Below are 15653 nucleotides of genomic sequence, written 5' to 3' on the forward strand. Positions count from 1 at the left end.
CCAACAACCTTACCAACCATATCTCTCCCCAAAAGAGGGCACAAATCCAAGAGTCATCACCCAACTAAGGGGTTTCTGAGTCACTGAAGGCAGTATGGCAAGTCAAAAACACTTTCTAGCAATTAGCCATGCTCTGTGCAATTCCCAGCCCACACATAGCCTAGAAGGTTTAGGTTAGGTTTAGGTTAAAGTCCCGATGATTGTCACACACCTGCGTATGTGAAATTCGTTCTCCGCATTTGACCCATCCCCTGGGGTAGCGGTGAGCAGCAGTGGTACCACGCTCGGGAATCATTTGGTGATGTCAAGACACAATAATTCAAATGGAGCTGCTTCAAACAGCAGAACTCACATATAAGCAGTAGGTGTTTTATGTGTGTCGTAAATGAGTTATTTTACTAGACATGGTAGGCTTTCTGCTCAGGAAGGAACACAGACTCCACAGAAGTGGCATTTAACAACAGTGAGGTAATTACATATTTATGTTGTTGTTCCACTGTATTTATTCCATTCCCCTGTCGGCACGTAGAATTCCCATGTGAGGTATGAATTAGAATGCAGTCTCTTCCATCTTCCAAGAGGAAGATGAACGAGGGTCTAGTCTAATAGCACTGTATGTAATGTTTTTCTTGTTTCATATTGAATGTGGATGATGTTTCATATCTTTTAATCAGTTAATTGTACACTTATAGTGCTTTTAATCATGGTATGTTTTGCTGGTATGATGGTATGTACTGTATGTCCTTGATTATTATTGGATGGCAAGCCTGCCGAGATAAAGACCAGCCTGAACACCTTCCCCTTCTTCCAAGGACAACAGATTTTGAATTCAATCCATTAATTTCTGCACTCTGGTTGTGGTAGGATTGTACTCTCATGACTTACCAGTGGCATGACTACATTTCCAGGTAGTGACAAAGCAGTCAGTCTATACCAATTCCAATAACATCTCAAATAAATATTGTAACCTGTAATAGGTAAAATACTTCACACCAAACTACTGGCTATATAAAATATGACGGTGTGTAACCGAGTTGAATTGGTTAAGCTCACTCCTCAGCATAAATACTGCAGACCTGCGTCATTGAATCGCTAGCTTTTCAGTGGCGTAGCTGCCCAAAGCGGCTAAGCTTGTCATGTGCGTTGGCAGGTCAGAGGGCCGCAGGGTCGAACCCAGCACGGGCAAGGGACGGTGGGAGCGATCCTGATGAGTGACATATTTTTATATTGAGTTTATCCATTTAGTTACTGTTTTCATATACCTTCCTGTGTGTCTGTCCTTCTGTTGTTGCTGTTGTTGTTTATGTATTGTTCGCTCGTCGTCACTGTAAATGAGGGCAACCTCAGTGCCTCTCGAGCATAAATAAAGGTTTGAATGAATGAATGAACAGTCTATGTCCAGACCATAAGCTTTGTTTTTCCCCCGTTAGACACTCCCTTAATGCCACTGTTGTTATGTGATCCTTGTAGGAGAATCACTCACAGCACGACCATAATGTATCTTCTCAGTCAGGGCTCCATGTGCTCAGAAAAAGCAAATGAAATGATAAATGTGTTAATAATATGTCTTTGGAGAGTGTTGGGCGGAGGACAGGAAAGATGAATGCTTAGATGATGAGTGTGAGCAATGTGTTTAGAGTGGGCTGAGCTGGAGAGGTGCAGGGCTGTGGCAAAGGTCTGCTCGTTTATGCGGTGTAATTCTAGTGGAGAATCACCACAAACCACTCTGGACCACCTGCCACTGGGTTAAAGGGTAAGTAGCTATGTGACTGGACTCTGGAATACGCCAGACCCAGCACCTGTCATTACTCTCTCACTTCTCCCTGTGAATACAGTAGATAATGGATCATGTGGACGGACAGATTTCTTATTCAACATTTTTTTTTTTTTTTTTTAAACAGGATGAATGTCATTTTAAGCCTCTATACCAACGGGATTATTTCGCTATTACAGGCTCACTATCTTCAAATTGTGGTGCGATTGATGCATACATATCAGTGAAATCTATTAAAAGCCCTGTTCTTGAAACCTGCAGACTTGATTTGTGTTGACAGAATGGCTGGCCATGCTATGTTGGACTGTACATCTTGGTCTCCCCCAGCGTGATAGATGGAGATGGGATATTGATGGGAGAGATGGGGTATGATCAGTGTTAGTGGGCCCAAGCAGAGGGGATTGCAAATGCATTGTGCACCACGGGGAGCTGCAGACTGGGGCAGGGGTAGTCTCGGTGCTAGACTCTCTACGGAAGAAAGAGTCTGGACTTCAGCTGCTTAGAATTTGTAAAAGGAAAACGCATCACTTCCAGTCCGGACTGTCTACCACTTTCATGGATGTATTGCTACTCTCTACGGAATTTTGACGGTATATCCGCCCGTTTTTTCCCCAACTTCCTTCAACAAAATTTCATGAATACCAGACGCAGTAGACAATCCGGAGCGGAAGTCGACTCGTCTGGCCCGCGAGACTAGGGCAGGGGGGTCACCGTGGCCCATCAGTTCTATCTACTCTTTAATATTGAGTCAATTGATTTTCACAGGATAGAAATGCCTGTTAGAAAAGATTGCAGGTTACAATTCTGCCAGAACATGTCTTTGAACTGACTGCTTGAAATGTATTTCCAAACCGCATTCTAAGGTGTGATGGAGAAACATGGTCGACCACTAATACCAAATTTCAGCTTATTAAGACACTAACAAAGGTAAACGCTGTTCCCTCACTCAGGGGCCAAACACCAAGCTTTCACCATTTGAAAAATAACTGATATTTTCCCCTGTACCTGGCAGTAAGAAAATTGGCTATTTTTAAAGACTTAATAAAGCTCTTCAAAAATACTAACACATGCAACTACCTTCAACTCATGGAAGCAATTACAGGCACATCGAGGACTCGTATTCAGGGGACAAGCATCTGGCCGTGTCCATAAAGACCTGACTAATTTGCCTGATTTGTGGCGGAGAATGTGTCTGTCATACTGAAGTATCAAGCCGCTTGTTATGGAAGACATGTTGAAGCTTGGATGGACTGTTGCCCAAGCAACCAGTGAACAAAGCTTTGAGCAAAGCCAATTCCCTATGTGTAGACGCTAGAGACATGGGGTTTGGACTGGGGGGGGGGGCGGAGCACCAAACCCTTCCCCCGACCCTAGGGGGAAGCCACAGAGTTGTCCATACACGGCCGCCCATTCACCTCCATTCATTTGGACTTCTTTCATGACATGATGGTGATGATCAACTGCTTTGAATTAGCTAGTTATGCAGCAAGCAACAAGGTAAATGACTGCTGTCGGTCCTGTCGTATCTAGCTAGATAGCTAGTTGGTCATTTAATTTTACCATGGAAAGTATTTATCCATACATACTCTGGCTGGCCTTGTGGGCTTTTCCTGCAGAGACACTAGTAGTTGCACTTCAATAATCCCCATGGGAAATTAAAAAATAAGTACCAGCTGCTTATCAATGGAAACCTGATGTACATGCATCATGGGTGAGGGTATGCGCTCCCCGAGAGACCCTTTCTGTTTAAATGATATGTTGCTCGTAGAGGCAGATTCTTCTCATGGAAGCTTTGCAGCCACATGCTTGAATTCCCACACACAAGAATAGGATTGAGCACCCCACACCAGTGTAACTAGTTCCATCTCTCACATACCTGGAACTATGACCTGGACTCTAATATAGGCCCCATGATAAAAAGGCTGGGTGAATATCTGGACAGCCTGCGTTCGTAGAGCCCCCATATTGTTTATGCACTTATGCCACCATTAATTCGCACACGAAAGGGATCAATAATGAACTGATTCATAGCTGCTGTCCCATCCTGCAGTCTCCAACAAAATGCAATTGACCAGTGGTCAGAGTTAGGGACATTTTGTAATTTTGGTTCTCTTGTAGGCCAATTTTAAAATTAGAGAATAAAGTAGCAATCAGTATTGTAGAACTGCCTCTTTTTTGGGATATTAGAACATCAAGCAATAAAGATTTTGAACTTAATTGAATTATCTGATTAATATTTGTGCACGTCTGACGATACATTGAAGAGAAATCTGAGTAATTACACTTAACTGATGAAAAAGATTAAATTACTGTTCTTTTGTATCTATAAAAGGTGTTCTGATCACATTCCTTATGCAAATCATGATGTGTGAAAATATCTCACAGACAAACTACTCCCATCTCCAGGGCATCCCATTACAGGGAAAACATCACAGCTCAGCAGGAAACAGGCTGAAAAATTGATGTAAATAAGAAAGTGATAGAGAAACTGGGGGGAGGGTGAGTAGTTGGTGGTATGGGAGTATCCCCGCTTCCCCGGAATCACTTCATTACCCAGCTTTGACAGCAACCTCAACACAATGGGCTCAATGAGGAGAGATAACCTCCACACAGGTCACAGGTCGACAGGGAACTGCTCTGATAAATGCTGAGACCGTGGGATTGAGTGAACACACTGCGCAGCCACCGGGGGTCATACATCTGTATTACATCCATCCACACACCTCTTTACCTTTTCCGCCGATAGTGTAGCAGATATGTGCTATAATATTTCAATTTGTAATACAAGTGTGAAAATATGCATGAGCAGTCTCCACGAGTCACTCGACAAGATAGTTGTATATGTACATTTTACATTTTCTTTGTTTATTGACCCTTAGAGACGGCTCATGGCTGTTTCACCAATTAAATTATTACTTAGGCCTAACTGCTCCACTATGTCTATCTTGAAAAATGGCTGCCATCTTGAAATTTCAAGTGGCTGTGGGTGGTTTCTTGTCAAGTGACCCACAGAGAATGTTCATGCCAATTTCCATGATTGTACCACCAAATAAACCATTATATCACTTAACTGCTCCACTAAAGTGTTGGCCATCTTGAAAAATGGCTGCCATCTTGAAATGTAAAATGTCCTGGACAACAGACAACCGTCAACAATAAAATAATATACCTCTGCGATTCTCTAAATTTGAAACTGTTGTTGAACGTAACACAATGGCTGTCATTAATAATGATGGATTTGTTCCCTCAGCATCCGATGGCTGATGGTTGACGCGACGGCAAAGACAAAGGTTAACCGTTGATGGCTGGTTATAAAAGGAAATCCTCTTCTGTTCTCCTGTTCTCTTCTCACTCTTTTTCTCTTACTTGCCCTTTCTTCCTTGGGCTCTCTCCTCTTGACCATGAGTTCTCTCTCTCTCCTCTCTGTCTCAATCTCACCCCCTCTCTCCCCCATTCTCTGTATCCCTCTCCCCCCTCTCTCTCTCTTTCCCTCCCTCTCTGTCTCTCTATCTCTGTCCATCTCTCTCTAAGCGCATATGAAATGGTAGAGTAAGCTAGGATCTAAACCTTTAATTTGTGTGCCTTGTAATTGATTTAACTAATTTGCAATGTAATAGACATTTGATTTAACACGAACTGTATTACTTTAACCATTCTTGCTCTAGTTTAACCCATAATCCCTAGTTTTAGCACAGATTGTTAAATCATGTAAAATGGAGATAATTGACATGTAATAAACTGGCCAGTTTATCTGTCTCCTATTAGGCTAAGTGGGTGTAGTTTTGGCTCTATTACCAATATAAAAAACCCTACACTTTTTGTCGTCGGCATGTTCGTTTCAGAGACCCAATATAAAACCTATATAAATGTCTAATTGTACCTTCAGAGGTTTTGTGAAGCAGGTGATATTTTTGAGAAGGTAAACCTTTTCAGAATATACCTGCGAAGAAACGTGAGGATTACTGTTCGTGTCTTTATTTGCGACAGTGAACATAGCCAGTATCTCTGGAGCAGATACGGAGCCTATAAGATGAGCTGACTCCTGGTTTGATAGAGTTTTTGTGGGGCATATTGCTGACCGAGAGGCAAATTAATGACCTCCCTGGAGAGCTGAAATAGCGTATAGGGAGACTTATAAATAGAGCGCTTGGAAGACGAGTGTATGATATTATAGTAGCAGTGTGTGTGTGTGTGTGTGTGTGTGTGTGTGTGTGTGTCTCTCGCTGATTCCACACTGACCCAACAGAGACTCCAACAACTCTCAATCTTTAAGTGGGTCTGTAATACATACAGTACAGTCTAACACAATTGAGTGTTTGTTGTGTGGAATATTGTGCAAACCCTTTGACTGAGTTATTATGTTACTGGTTGTGTTATCTGATGTTCAATCGACACTCTTGAAGCTATTTGTGATCATTTACACCACCTTTCCTGAGCAAGGAGCAAACATTTGTTTTCTTAATCGCCTATAATATGGGGTCTGGGAACTACAGTACCCGGTGCATCCAACACCAGTGAGACACTCTCTCACAAACAACACTATCCAATACATGTTGACATCAGGCGCGTCTGGATCTAATCTGAATAAGCTTTGTCTCAATACACTGCAAGGGAACACAGACAAATCAATACAAGCAGATGGCAGGGGAAGGAAGGAGACCGTGATGGAGAGAGACGTCCGGAAGAGCGAAACCAGGCAGGGAGAGACTCGCAGTAAATGGGAAAAGTGTCTTAAGTACCTCTGTACCCTGTGAATATAACAGGACCTAAGTGGACCCTGAAGAAAGGTTATCCTGTATGCATTTCCATCCTGGGTTTCAGACTGCTAGTGGCTTAAGTGCTCCCCTGATGTCCCAGTGGCACCGGCCAATCTGAAAGTGTCTACATTGCTACAGTACTTATCACTGTATGTCAATGCAGTGCATACAGTACTACACACAATAACTGAAAACTCTATTGTAAAGCTGTTTTGTGCTCTATGACCAAATTGGTTATAATTGGTGGCTTTTATTGATTTTTTATTGACGTACATAATACTGTGTCAACCCAATTTTAGACTTGCAATGACAGCCACGTAACTTGCACTGACACCAAGCATAGATTTATTTATTTTTTAATCCCTCAATCAATAAAAGTCTGATAAGTACAGATGCATAGACTGAAAGCATGCGCAAGCCTAAATCAGAGTCAAGCAAAGCACAGCAGCTACGACAGACGTGTCGGCATGTAAGAAGCCTGTCCTCATTCACATGAAAACGGCATAACAGGGCAGGCTGGAGCACGACTAGTGATTGATTGTGCACATTAGCTGACGTTTGTTTCACTACAGGCAGTTTACCAACCAAATAGGATTTTAAAGGGGGAGGGGAGTTGAGTTCTTCATTATCCTGGGACTTTATTTACATTTCAGTAATTGCCTCCCAAGCAGCAATCCATCGCTTTTGAATCATTCCTTTTCAGGACCCACTTTTTACCCGAACAGGAACTGGGTTTTGTGGGAGGGCTATATGCTTCTGTTTGAGGGTGAATGTTTTGTAGGAGGGCTATATGCTTCTGCTTGTGGATAAGGGTCTTGGCTACCATGAAAACCTTAGCTATTATTTTGTATGGCTCAAGAGACATTTCATCCTCAAAATAAATATTCACCCCTCTAAGTAACTGTTTGATTCTTATCTGCTGTGTTTCCTGTTTCTCTCCGCTATCGGTTGTGTTACCTTTGGTAAGGGGAGATTACTAAAATGCTACCTTTAATAACCTACTTTCAACTACAAAACAGTAGCATTATTATTCCCATATTGATTATAAACTAGAAAGGGTGCTCAGAGAGCTCAGACCTCCGCCCATGAATATATTTTGTGGCTCTGTGTGTGTGCATGAGCAGGAAATATTTGGTATTGCTGCATTTGATAGGTCGAGAGCTTTATGCCAGTCCAAATCATGTGTCTCTTCCCCGTCAAGATATGGCCTTTTGAAACCCCCACTTTGATAATGAATGGGGGCCATTTTTGAATGGAGGTGAATGGGTGGCCGTGTTTGAGCGGCTCTGCGGCGCCCCCCTCAGGTCGCAGATAGCAGGGGGCAGTTCGGTGCACTCCAGGCTCTCCTCCGCACTGGTGGAGCTGGTAATAAAAGCCCATACCTCCATTTTGTAAATAAAAGCTGGCATCGGTAAGTGATTAAACCTGACCTTTTCTTTAAAGCAAAATCAATCACCTCAAAGTCACAAGCCTGTCTTTATTGATGTGCTACAGTATATGGAATGGGCCCTCAATAGGATTCTCCTGGAACCTTCTTCTACTTGTCCCAGATCTTAAACAAAGCAATGTAATTTAGGGAAGCCTCTGTATTGTTCTAAAGCATTGGCAAAAAGGAGACGGATGTCTACACTAACAATGGCAAAAAAAAAGCGAAAGGACAGAGTCGGACGTGCCTTCGGTATGGATGGACGCATGGCTGAAGGAAACGCTATTCAGACACATTGCCCCAGCAGATTCTTTGGGTCAATGCCAATCTAATATTCAAAGCTGGAACAGGCTGCCTGGATGGAGTTGGTGGAAACACAGGAGGCTTAAAGAAAGGAAGCTATCCTCAAAGGTCGATGCAGTTACAGTATGAAGAATATTGAGATATGAGCGTCTAAAGACTGTAATGAGATCTATGATATTTAATTGTAACTTTACAAATGTATCATGAAGAGAAACTCGGATTAGCTCCCTATTGTGGATTACCTGCTATACTTTGTAAAAAAATAAATAAAAGTCATAACAAGCTAATGTGAAGCCCGTTCTGTGAAAGCTGGAGGGAGAGTGGAGAGCTGTATAACCAGCCCATTACTTTCATTCTGTTTATATGAACATCAAGAGAGCTGAGAAATCAAGACCTATTGCTCGAAATGCCATTTCATCACATCCTGATTACTATTGGAACTGACCTCTCTGTGAACCTCTTAACATTTCCCTCTTAATTAATTATAACCAATTGTGCCTCGGTTAGCTAATATACTCTCAGACATGGTAACTGAGCGTTTGTGAACATTATCTATCAAGCAGCCACACGGTGGAAATTGCAGCTTTAATGAATTCTCTCCTCAAAATTTGGGTGTATTTGCATCACAATGGCAGCTTTTTGGAGTTGGGAGGTAAACTCATTGTGCGTCTGGTGCAGTCTGGGGCTGCACCAGAGGGCTGGGTTTGAGAGGGAAATGAAGAATGCTCTGTTTTCCTCCATCTTTCTCTCCTGCTGCTAGAGGCACCCTCCCCTCAGGTTCCCTCAGATTTTTTCATTAGTGTCTGTGTGGCATCGGCAGGGGCCGAGGTTGTGAATGGAAACAAACAAGCAACAGCAGGGCCAGGTCACTTAACTCGTCTCTGTCAATAACGAGAGCGCTGCTTCACCCCGCAGCTGCTGCCAAAGGCTCCATTTTTTGCTAGTCCCCGACTCCGGTGTGCAGCTAAACCTGTTTATGTGGGCAGCAGTTATGATCAGGAGAAAAGGGCGGATGTGACAGAAAATACTGACGTCTTCAGAACCACCAGGAGCTGAGGAAAGAAGCCGTAAATAAAAGTATGAGAGAAAAATATCTTTCATCTGAGAAAGGAAAAAAAAAGTTGGTATGTGCACTGTGAAATACTTTACTGTTATTTTTATAACCTTTGACGACATGACAGTAGTCAACACTTTATTCAGTATTACAGCACCCTTGGAAATCATGCTACCATTGTTTATTTCAATGAGTTGAAATAAAGGTTTGAAATGAAATGAAATGAAATACTTGTACTGCCCATCAATGTAACTGCACAATATTTACTTTATTAAATAGGAGGATGTTCAGTAGCTGACGTTTAGACACTGTGCTCATTTATCTATTAAGAATTCTGAGGTTCAGATTATTGAGGTTAGTAAAATGGTGACTGGCCAGTTCTGCACAATGTGCCCCTGCTGTAGCTTTGCTGCACAGGTTGTGTGTGAGAGTGTCAAGTCTGTCTCACTGTATTCATTAAGGATAAGTATCAGACATGATGCACATCCAGTTAAAACATCATTTTAATCAGATCTAATTTTGTCCAGTAAACCCTGTTTGCATAGATAGATTACAAGGGACAATCTTTGAAACACAGTATCCAAGGCAGCTCAACAAGAGATATCATGTCTGTGCCACAAATACTGTAGGTTTTCATCTCTATCCTGATGGGGGGAGGGCTACAGCAGAGTGACGGATGACGGTGGTCTGGAGGAGATGGAGCTGTTCTCTAACAGGACTGGGCTGCTGAGGCTGCTGGGTAATGGAGTAGTTGAAAGAGAGGATTGGAGGTGAAGTTATTTGCAGGCAGTGGAGCGAGAGGGGCAGGTAGGCGTCAGAGGTAGGGATGTGCTGTCACTCGCTGGCCAGCATGACATGTGACCCAGAGACAGAGGGCCTAACCCTTCACCTCTCTCTCTGCCCATGGCCTCTGCTCCTCACAAACGACTGCCAATGTCGTGGGCAGTAGTGTGTCTGAATGGCATGCCTCCAAGTCCTTATCTGTAACTGATAGGCCTATCCTGAGACCGCATAGCTCAGCTGTGCTAGGATTAGGAAAGCATGCAATCTAAGATCTGGACAGCACACTTGCCGTGGAAACAAAGTTGTGCTGATATATATTAGCCCTTAGCATGACACATTATGCTTGAGCAGTTTAGTAAGCTAATACAATTGGCTAAGGATCTGAAAAACAATTTATATGACTGTCTTCCTGCTTGAATTCCATTACTTTATGCATTGCTTTTGCCAGGAAATGTCTGGGTCTAATTGATTAAATGTACCAAAAGTACAAATGGTCTTTCTCAGTTGTCATGACTTCAGTTTCATACTCATGGTGACATTACGAAATAATCAATAAAAACATATTTTGCTAAAGAACTCTACGCCATTCCTAGAACCGGAACCCGCAAAAAGCAATATTTGTTTTTTTAACACTTCCTCATACTTATGACTTAAAAATGTTTGTTTTTTTGAGAAATGTATGTCAAAAAAACAAAAACAAGAAGAGATTGTATATTGAATGTCTTGAAATGCTACAGTACATCGAATGGAAGCTCTGATAGTTTGACCTAAAGGGAGTTCACTGTTGTGATTTGGAACTGCAGTGATCTAACACACTCCATCTGTCTTCATCTGCCGTCCTGCTCTCCCTGTTTAACGCTACCTTTGCTCCGTAAGAATCAGCTGATTTAGTGGGCGGGGAAAACACAAGCAATATACTGATCCCTCCGCATCTACCTCCCCAATATCTCCTCACTGTGACCTTGCTCACTGGTTCTTTAGAGCTTTTTGTTTATGGGGAAGTGGGGGGAGAGAGAGAGAGAGAGAGAGAGAGAGAGAGAGAGAGAGAGAGGGGCCATGGTGACTGAGACCCCTCAATGGCAACAAAGAGCAATGACTTGTTTGATTACATTTATGTTTGATGGAATTTACTGCTCCCTCCAGCTAGCATGGAGGAAATGAGATTTCCCCTCCCAAAATATAACGATCCCCCCCCCCCAGGCTATCCATCAGGGGCCTATATATACGCTTTATGACTTTGCCAATTTCACATCCACCAGGCTTTCTTTACCTTACCCCTGCACGCTCACATAGGACTGAGCACCCACAAACACCACGTCACCAGATAAGAATCATTTTGAAGTTCTACGAATGGTGATGAGGCCTAGAAATTGCTGGCCACATAGTAGATGTAATATCAACTCTTCCCATGTGCTTGAACATTACAGAAAGCTATTGAATTGTTTTATATTACATACAATGACAAGCTGTGTCCGTGCTGAGGGAATGTGTCATATTGCGCTGTAGCTACAGTAGATGAGATCTGTGTTGCTGTGTTTTTCTCTGAAAGGCAGGCCTGTGGAACATTTGTTTCTGGTAATAGATTAGATCCAGTGGTGCATTCTGACAATGCATCACATGTGAAATTTGGCAACTGCACCTGACAAATGGCAGAAAATACCATGCTCCATTCATAGGGCTGCCATCTGTCACTAAGAGGCCAGAGAAATATGGCTTTAAAAAAACGGAGAAGAAAAATGTTGACTTTCTCCCCTGTCACTCTGTTTACATCGTTGTTCCGCCGCACCTTCTTGCATTTCGGGGAAAAGGGGAGAAAAGCATAAAAACATTTTCTTTGATTGCATCAGTCTTTATGGCATGTGTTCTCTCAATCTGTCAGTCTCCACCCTGATATCTGTGGGGTGGCAGGTTCTATGAGTTACCATCACACACCCCCCTCGATCCTACCCCTGGTGTGTCTCTCATAAGCCATGAAGCTGGATGTTGTCTTGGTCGCCTTGACATGAAGGACATAACATAAAAAAGCACATTAATCCTGGGTTATGGGGTTCTGAGCTATCAGCCACCACAGGCTGTGTGAGTGTAATGTAGACATTTGCAGAGAAACGATTCGACTTTGACGGGAAGAAAGGATCAGCATCCCATTAGCTACATGTGTGCTCTCTCCAAAACCAAGCTGGGCCCTGCCAAGAGAAACGCAGCATAAACACGTCAAAACCAATTCCAGAATGCTGCTCAGTAAACCTTCCAGAGCCCTTGTAATCACTGTGGCAATGAAAGCAGAAACCTAATCAGTCACTCATGGTTGAAACTCCATTATACTTCAGAAGATATGAAGTCTGCAGAGTCAATAAATGTCAACATTGTACAGTACGCTAGCATATAGGGTGGTTTTAACGCCTGCACTCGGGAAGGGTGGTCTTAACACCCAAACATTGCGACAAGACTGACTTCTGGGCTTGTGCTAGCGACATTTCAAACTGTAACAAAAAAGTAATCGACTTTCCTACAATTACTTATAGAGAGTCTACCTTCATATTTTCAGCTTGTTATGTGCATATTTAGTTATATAAAAACAACCTCAAATCATCATTATGAATTCTGTGGTGTCGCCCTGAAAATATTGCTTAGCGATGCCTCGTCATTGTATGAGAATTCCATATTACTGTACCAATGTTACTGTACATAGAATGGGCGTTAACGCAGCCCCCCTCCAAGATTCCAAATTGCAGCGCTATCGTCAAAATTAGCAACCCAGTTTAAAACTGACACAACGCCGTTAGATTTGAAAACCGGAATTGTTTAGAGGACATTTTGAGCAACAAAGTAAGCTAAATTGTTATCACCAAACGTCAAACCAAATGGTTTCATACATTTACGTTTTTTGTGACGTCGCGTCAGAGTGGGCATTAACGTAGTCCCTTCCACTATCTGTTCTACTCGTCTCTGCTCTGACCTTAATTGTAGGCAGATTCCAGCCGGGGAATCCTTATCTTTATCTGACTGTTGCACATTCGTCTCCGACAGAGTATTTTCCTCCTTAGCTGTATATAGAGCAGGCAGAGGTTATCTCATCTCGACATGAGAGATAGTTGCTGGCCCACCCTGGGCCCCCGAGAGACACTTGGGATCCTCTGATCACGTCTCTGTGCAAGATCCTTGGCTCCCAGCCAGAGACATCCACAGCTCCCAGCCCGCTGTAGCACGCCAGGACCGCTGGGACCAGAGACGAGATAGGCTCATCATCTGCGCAGGCGGAGACCTCTGTTGTATGACGGGGCGATCGTGTCAGGGTACAAACAACAACCCCCGGGTCTTCTATCACGTCTGCTACTGTTACTTGATGTCAATGATAAGGAATCGGATGCAACTAACACTGCACATTGTAAGGCCTGGCAGAAGCCATGACATGTCATAGCATATCAGACATGGCCAGACAAAAGACACATTCAGTCTATACAAACAGCATGTCTATACCTACACAAGAGAGCCCATTCATTTAAATTACGCCTCACCATCCTAATTTGTCACATTAATCTTATCTGGTGACTGTGCTCCGATGCGGAGTAATTCTTCAGCCGGAGTGACGTCTGGATCGAGCACAGAGCAGACAGGCTGGGGCCTCTGGGTAAACAAATGACTCAGAATGAAAAGATCCATCAACGCAAGTAGGGGCTTGCAAATATCAAGACCAAAATGAAAGCCATGAGTATGAAGCTGAAGTCTGTTCTGCTATGGCTAGCTGTGGCAGATGGGGAGTACCTTCAGCCACAGGCTCATCTCATCCCACCCAGGTGCAAAACAGAATGATTCAGGCGTTCCTTCGTGCCAGTGGTGTAATATAATTTTAGGCTTTTCAGAGATTATTGGCCTGGCCTTTGTTTCCACCTGTTTGCAACCCCATACCTTTGAGATTCAAGACTGTGCTTTTCTTCATGTATGACAGGATGACATCTCCAGGGGGGGACACACCCAGGCCTTGCTGTCTGAGCCTAGTGTCTCCAGGGGGGACACACCCAGGCCTTGCTGTCTGAGCCTAGTGTCTCCAGGGGGACACACACCCAGGCCTTGCTGTCTGAGCCTAGTGTCTCCAGGGGGGACACACCCAGGCCTTGTGGTCTGAGCCTAGTGTCTCCAGGGGGACACACACCCAGGCCTTGCTGTCTGAGCCTAGTGTCTCCAGGGGGGACACACCCAGGCCTTGTGGTCTGAGCCTAGTGTCTCCAGGGGGGACACACCCAGACCTTGCTGTCTGAGCCTAGTGTCTCCAGGGACACACACACCCAGGCCTTGCTGTCTGAGCCTAGTGTCTCCAGGGGGACACACACCCAGGCCTTGCTGTCTGAGCCTAGTGTCTCCAGGGACACACACACCCAGGCCTTGCTGTCTGAGCCTAGTGTCTCCAGGGGGGACACACCCAGGCCTTGTGGTCTGAGCCTAGTGTCTCCAGGGGGGACACACCCAGGCCTTGTGGTCTGAGCCTAGTGTCTCCAGGGACACACACACCCAGGCCTTGCTGTCTGAGCCTAGTGTCTCCAGGGGGGACACACCCAGGCCTTGTGGTCTGAGCCTAGTGTCTCCAGGGGGACACACACCCAGGCCTTGTGGTCTGAGCCTAGTGTCTCCAGGGACACACACACCCAGGCCTTGTGGTCTGAGCCTAGTGTCTCCAGGGGGGACACACCCAGGCCTTGTGGTCTGAGCCTAGTGTCTCCAGGGAGGACACACCCAGGCCTTGCTGTCTGAGCCTAGTGTCTCCAGGGGGACACACACCCAGGCCTTGTTGTCTGAGCCTAGTGTCTCCAGGGAGGACACACCCAGGCCTTGCTGTCTGAGCCTAGTGTCTCCAGGGGGACACACACCCAGGCCTTGCTGTCTGAGCCTAGTGTATCCAGGGTGGACACACCCAGGCCTTGTTGTCTGAGCCTAGTGTCTCCAGGGGGACACACACCCAGGCCTTGCTGTCTGAGCCTAGTGTCTCCAGGGGGGACACACCCAGGCCTTGTGGTCTGAGCCTAGTGTCTCCAGGGGGGACACACCCAGACCTTGCTGTCTGAGCCTAGTGTCTCCAGGGACACACACACCCAGGCCTTGCTGTCTGAGCCTAGTGTCTCCAGGGGGACACACACCCAGGCCTTGCTGTCTGAGCCTAGTGTCTCCAGGGACACACACACCCAGGCCTTGCTGTCTGAGCCTAGTGTCTCCAGGGGGACACACACCCAGGCCTTGTGGTCTGAGCCTAGTGTCTCCAGGGGGACACACACCCAGGCCTTGCTGTCTGAGCCTAGTGTCTCCAGGGGGGGACACACCCAGGCCTTGTGGTCTGAGCCTAGTGTCTCCAGGGGGGACACACCCAGGCCTTGTGGTCTGAGCCTAGTGTCTCCAGGGAGGACACACCCAGGCCTTGCTGTCTGAGCCTAGTGTCTCCAGGGGGGACACACCCAGGCCTTGCTGTCTGAGCCTAGTGTCTCCAGGGACACACACACCCAGGCCTTGTTGTCTGAGCCTAGTGTCTCCAGGGACACACACACCCAGGCCTTGCTGTCTGAGCCTAGT

General features: G+C 45.0%; 1 protein-coding gene across 1 annotated transcript in view; it reads right to left on the reverse strand.

Annotated features, from left to right (window-relative positions):
* The window catches only part of LOC311307250 (metabotropic glutamate receptor 4-like), a gene marked incomplete at both ends in the record, with an annotated part of 188717 nt that overhangs the window by 133224 nt on the left and 39840 nt on the right, over window positions 1-15653 (reverse strand). The gene's annotated exons all lie outside the window — the stretch shown is intronic.

Source organism: Borostomias antarcticus (genome assembly GCF_949987555.1).
Source record: "Borostomias antarcticus genome assembly, chromosome: 3".
Taxonomy (NCBI): Eukaryota; Metazoa; Chordata; class Actinopteri; order Stomiiformes; family Stomiidae; genus Borostomias; species Borostomias antarcticus.